Raw genomic sequence first — 6,026 nt, forward strand, 5'->3', positions numbered from 1 at the left:
GATGTGTTCACAAAATAATAATAACCTATTTGTTTTGTTTTGTTAACCCTCACCCGAGGATATTTTTCCATTGATTTTTAGGGAAAGTGGAAGAGAGAGGGAAAAGCAGAGGGAAACATTGATGTGAGAGAGACACATCAGTTGGTTGCCTCCTGATATACCCCAGCCAGGGCCCAGGCCGGGAGGAGCCTGCAACCAAGGTATGTGCCCTTGACGAGAATCAAACCTGGGACCCTTTGATCTGCAGGCCCAGGCTTTATCCATTGACCCAAACCAGCTAGAGCGTAACTTCTTTTTATAGTGTTTAAAGGTGGGGTCCTTCTCTGTTGAGTGGAGCTTAATATAATCTTTCAAGAAGGTCTATGGTGGTAAGATGATTATGGAGAATATCTCAGAACCTTCTATGGACAACTTGGATAAAATTATAATGATGGGAGGTTGGTGAAGGAGGAAGTGTGCATGAGTGAATAAGACAGAACCGCCTTTATTTAATGCTACATGCTTATTCTTGCTCTTTCTTTTCTAAACATTTCAAGACTCCTAACTCAAAATACTAATTTGAATTTTGTTTTAAAAAATATTAATGTGTATTAAACAGAGTTCCCATATAAGAAATCATAAGGACATACAGAAGTTCAGGTAGAGCCAGCATTATATTTATGCCATACACTCAACTCACTTCATACAGGTTTCCAGGCGAATCAATGCATACATTCTTTGCTGAGGAATCGGGCAATTTTCTCTCTCTCATGAAGTGGGAAGCAGTCATTCAGAAGAAACTGTGTCAGGTCTCAGTTTCCAAATGCTTGTGAGTGTCAATCCTTTTTGATGATTTGTTACTAGTTTCTTTCTTTATTGACTTGTGGTTAGAAAATGTAGTTTGTATTATGGTTCTTGGCAATGTGCCTTACAGATCGATATTTCTCTGCCTCAGCATCGTGGCTTTCTATTCACCCTGATTTACCCTATCGTTGATGTTATTGGGACCTGGTTTTAGGCAGTGATGTCAGACCCCGTACAGAAATGAAACCGAAGTTCCAGGCCACCAGCAACGGGTAGACATGCCCAGGTCAACTGATAGCTTAATTGCTTATTAACCTCCTGCGACTCTTGTTTTAATTATTTCATTTCTGATCTTATAAGAATTTCCTAATTTATCGTTCCAAGCTCCACCATTCATTCATGAAGGGTACTGTAGATATTTCATCTAACTCTTCTGTGTTTCATAATGGAATGTTTGGGTCTCTCGATGCAACATTTTGAGACGAAGATATCTTCACCCAAGGTTCATTCTCCTTGTGTCCTTAGGGCAAGGAGAAATGAAAAAAAGTTGAAAAGTTAAGTCATAAGCTCTCACTTTTGGTCCTCACTAGCTATTCAATTGGTACATAGCTTGACGGTGGTGGGGGTTGATAATGCAGGAAGCTGGAAGACAGAAATTTCATTTAAAAATACAGTAAACTTTTAAACTAGTAAACACATTTTGATTTGTTTTCTAGTGGTCAGCTAACTCCTTTGCAAAACGAGGGTAAGAATAGACTAGCTAGTTTCTAATTTTGTTTTCAATGTTTAAAATTAGAAAATGGCATTTAAAATAATCTTAGAATTCCATTGAATTTTATATCCTTTGTTCATTATTTGAATGAATAATTTAATTTTTTTATTTTATCTTAAGAGTTAGAGTTATAAGTGCTCCCTTTTTTATTCATGTGAAATAATGTAGTCTATTGCTATGATTTAACATTTTTACTTGACACCATTACATTGCAGTTTACATTGAAAAATATTGTTCTGGTCTTCCATAAATGGTGGTGGTATAACTTGAGTTGAAATTGAATCATTATCACTGAACCTCAGGTTGTATTGGTAGTATGCTTTGTATGTAATTAACATATTTACACCCCTCATTTACAAATTTTTATACACTTTTTCCAGTGTGCATGTGTGTACCTATTTTTCAAGTTGATACACAAATAATAAACAAGAACCATAGTAACACAATCATAGAGCAATTAGGAATTTAAATAAAAATAATTTTTTTACTACTTTTTACTATTAAGGGTTTAAATGGCATTTACTGGAAGATCCACATAAAAGGAATTAGTAAACCCAATTTTTAGCAACTAAGCAAGTGCCTCTCTTACACAATACAGATATTCTACTCACAATTCTAGTGGTTTAAATTTGTTATATAGTTGCCATTCTTATGAGAATTTTCTCCGTGCCTCCAACTTCCTTATTTGTATAAAATGTGCCTTATTTTTATGAAATGATACCTATCCCCTAGGTAAGATTTCTTCCCTTCCCTTTCCTTACATATTCATTCAGTCACCCAAGTTTGCAATACAAGTTTGTATCTCTTTTCACTTGCTCCTCTCTTCCATTCCTAATTTCTCTCAGGCTTAATAACCACTGGACAGACTGGTCTCTCTTTAAGTTCTTGGCTATGAACATCAGCTAAATCCATTGTTTTGTCTGGAAATGATATTGCATCTAGTCCATCCACTTTTCCACTCTTACAGCGTTATTTCTCTTTTCTCCAAACTCCAGTACCTTTTCCCCCTCGCTGAGGACCTTGCTTCCCACATCACTGGGGAAACAGAGCAGTCACAAAGGGGGCTTCCCTAGCTTCCAGCTTATGTCACTCCACTTACCACCGTACAGTGTACCTGCATATTCTACTCTGCATTCTATCTAAAACTGATTGAGTAGTTTCCATGGTAGGTGGAGTAACATCTCCCTCCCCACACCTCCATATCTATTCCCTAATCCATGAAACCTGTGAATATGTTATGCTCTATGGCAAAAAGTGATTTTACAGTTGTAATTAAGGTTATAGATCTTAAAATGGGGAGCTTATCCTGGATCACCCAAGCGGGTTTAATCTACATACACGAGACTCTAAAAGCAGAGAACGTTCTCTACCTGAAAACGGGCCAGATGTAGCAGAAGGAGAAGTCCGTGAGATTGGATGCCTGAGAAAGACTTCATGTGTTGTTGCTGGTGAACCTGGAGGGGACAGCATGACAAGGAATGTGGATGACCTCAGGAGCTGAGAGGCCCCCGGCTGTCAGCCAGCAGTGAAATAGGGCCTCAGTCCTATAACCACAGGAACTTAATTCTGTTAACCTGAATGAACTTGGGAGAGGATTCTCACCCACAGTCTCCATATAAAGGCCAAGCTGACCAACACCTTGATGTTGGCCTTGGGATACCTCTGAGCAGAGGAATCAGCCAAATCCTTTCAATCCCCACAGACTCTGACCTACAAAACCTCAAGACAAACAATTTGTGTTGTTTCAAGCTGCAAGCTTGTGGAAATAGTTATGATAGAAAATGAATACAGATCCCATTTCTGCTCACTTACTCAATGATGTTGAACCACTGTAATTTCCCTCTCTCTCTTTAGCATCATCAGTTTTTTCTTTTCATTAGTTCATTCTCATCAGCACATAAAATGACATTATTTCTTCCATCTTAAAACAAACAAGCAAAGACTCTACTTTCTCCTCCAGCTACTGCTTTATTCCCCTATAGTCCCTACTCTTCCCAATTTATATTCCCTACCTCACCTTCCATTAAAACTCCTTGAAAGAGTTGTCAGTATTTGTGTCTTCATTTCCTCTTCTATTTTTCTCTTCTCACTATAATCAGGCACTTCACTCAGCCCCCTAGGGGTACACTTAAAAACTACTTGCAAGAGTCACCAATGACCTCCATGATGCTATATCCAAATTCTCAGTTCTTGTCTTACTTGACCTATATCCAGCATTTGACACAATTGATTCTTCCCTCTTCTTTGAAACACCTTTCTATTCATCTTCCAAAACCCCACAATTTGATTTTCTTCTTAAGCCACCATTTCTCCTTCTCAATTTCTTTGTTTGATATTCCTTCACTTCTTTGGGTCCATACATTTTACTGTCACAGGACTTAATCCTTTGATCTCTTCTTTATCTAACGCACTCCTTTGATGTACTTATCAGGTCTTAAAATGCCTTCTATATGGCCAACTGTTAAATTTAATTCTCCAGTCTTGACCTCCACTTTGAAGTTCAGACTTGTCTATTGAAATGCATACACAGTCTTTTCCATCTCAGTGAATTGTAACTCACTCCTTGTAGAGGACAACATAACCTTGGAATTATATGCACGAGAAGTCTCTTGTGCTTGGCTACCTATCCTTTTAACCCATCTTTTACTCTAAACATTGTTCCTGCAACCAGCTTGCACAATTTTCCTGCATATATTTGACCTCCCTGCACTGTACATATCTTACTTTCTTCAGACAGCAGAGCCTGGACTGTTGGCTCATGTATGCCTCAGAAGGAGTAGAAGGTAGTTCACACCCCATGGGGCAACCCATGACCTGTGGGAGATGGTGTCAGATCCAAAAGTCAGCTTTCTGCCCCACAGGGCTTCTCCCTGACTCTCAGCTGATAAGGCCCAACAGCCATCAGTTGTAACCAGCTGGATATTGCAATTTTATATTAGCGTTCCCGTTTTTCCTGTTTCACTTTTTCTAGTTCTCCTCACCCGCTTCCTAGGGTCAATTCCCTAAATAAACTACCTGTATAGAAACTTTTTGGTTGATATGAGAAGTGGCTTTGGCATTCAGATCTTAGGTGAATGAGCCGGATCACTCACAGGTCAGATGGGGGTAAGAGCACTGCTATTGGCAGTAAGTGGGGTGACCCCCTGACATGCAGGAGCAGCACAATGACTTTCAATGATGGTGGATAAGACACAGGTTGATGGAGGGGCATTAACCTACGTGTCGATTCGAAAGGTAAAGAAGCAATAGCAACTATAATGCTCAAAAAGTTAGCTGACTTTTGTTCATTGCTTTAGAAGCTTTGAAAAAATTAAACGACAGGCTTGAAATGGCCAACTGTTAAATCAGGGAATGTTACGAAAGTCAAAAGTTTCCAGGGCAGAGTTTATAAAAATTTTATACCCAATGGTGTTAGAGAAATTAATGTGAATCCCTAAAGTAATGTCATAGCACAGGCTTATAGGGTTCGAAAGCCAGATCATGGTTTCTGTAGCATAGAAACCCTGGCTGTTGGAAAGGTGGTACTACAGTGTTACTGGGTTCTAGTAGGCACTGAGCACTTGACTATGGAACATCATGACTCTGATGATGTACATTATAAGTTAAATATTATCCATTCAGGTGGATATAGCAATGATTTCTCTTATGATGGAAATGATACATTTGCAATGAGCCCCAAGCAGGCCTTGGGGTCCACATCCTATATAATAAAGAGGTAATATGCAAATTAACCCTCACTCCCTCACAAGATGGCTGCCTATGACCAGGCTGGCAGGGGGGTTAGTGAAGGATGACCAAACGACTGAACAGTAGGCTGCGTGGGGCTACCAGGTGAGCGGGGGGGGGGGGGGGGCTGTGAGGGGCGACCAGGCGGGCAGGCAGGTGAGTCCAGCAGTCCAGGATTGTGAAAGGGATGTCTGACTTCCGGTTTAGGCTCAATCCCAGATTGGAGAGGGTGTAGGCTGGGCTGAGGGGACCCCCTCCCCGTGCATGAATTTCATGCACTGGGCCCCTGGTGGAAATTATATTAATATGTGACTCAGAGTTCATAGTTACTGCCTCTGGGTAGTAACTCAGTTCACATCTATGGTCTCATGGGGATTCCCTATGACCAACAGACAGAGGAAGCAATAAACTTAGGCTTGGTACTTGCCATAAATGGACTGCTGCCATACAACAGTACCACTTAGGGATAGATTTAAGGACAGCAATGGAGGGAAATCCTCCCATTGGACAGAACTGCAAGCAGTGCACTGAGTTATTCATATTTTATGGAGAGATACAATATATATGGACTCTTGGGTAGTAGTGAATAACTAGTTGTTCAGGGACCTGAGAGGAGAAAAACTGGGAAATTGGAGATAAGGACATCTGGGGAAGATGCATATTTATGGAGAAATGGGAGTAGGCACAAAATGTGTCCATCTTTGTGTCTTAAAGTAATGTCCACAAATGAGCATCAACTCAAAGA

This window comes from Myotis myotis, unplaced genomic scaffold (genome assembly GCF_014108235.1).
Source record: "Myotis myotis isolate mMyoMyo1 unplaced genomic scaffold, mMyoMyo1.p scaffold_m19_p_3, whole genome shotgun sequence".
NCBI lineage: Eukaryota > Metazoa > Chordata > Mammalia > Chiroptera > Vespertilionidae > Myotis > Myotis myotis.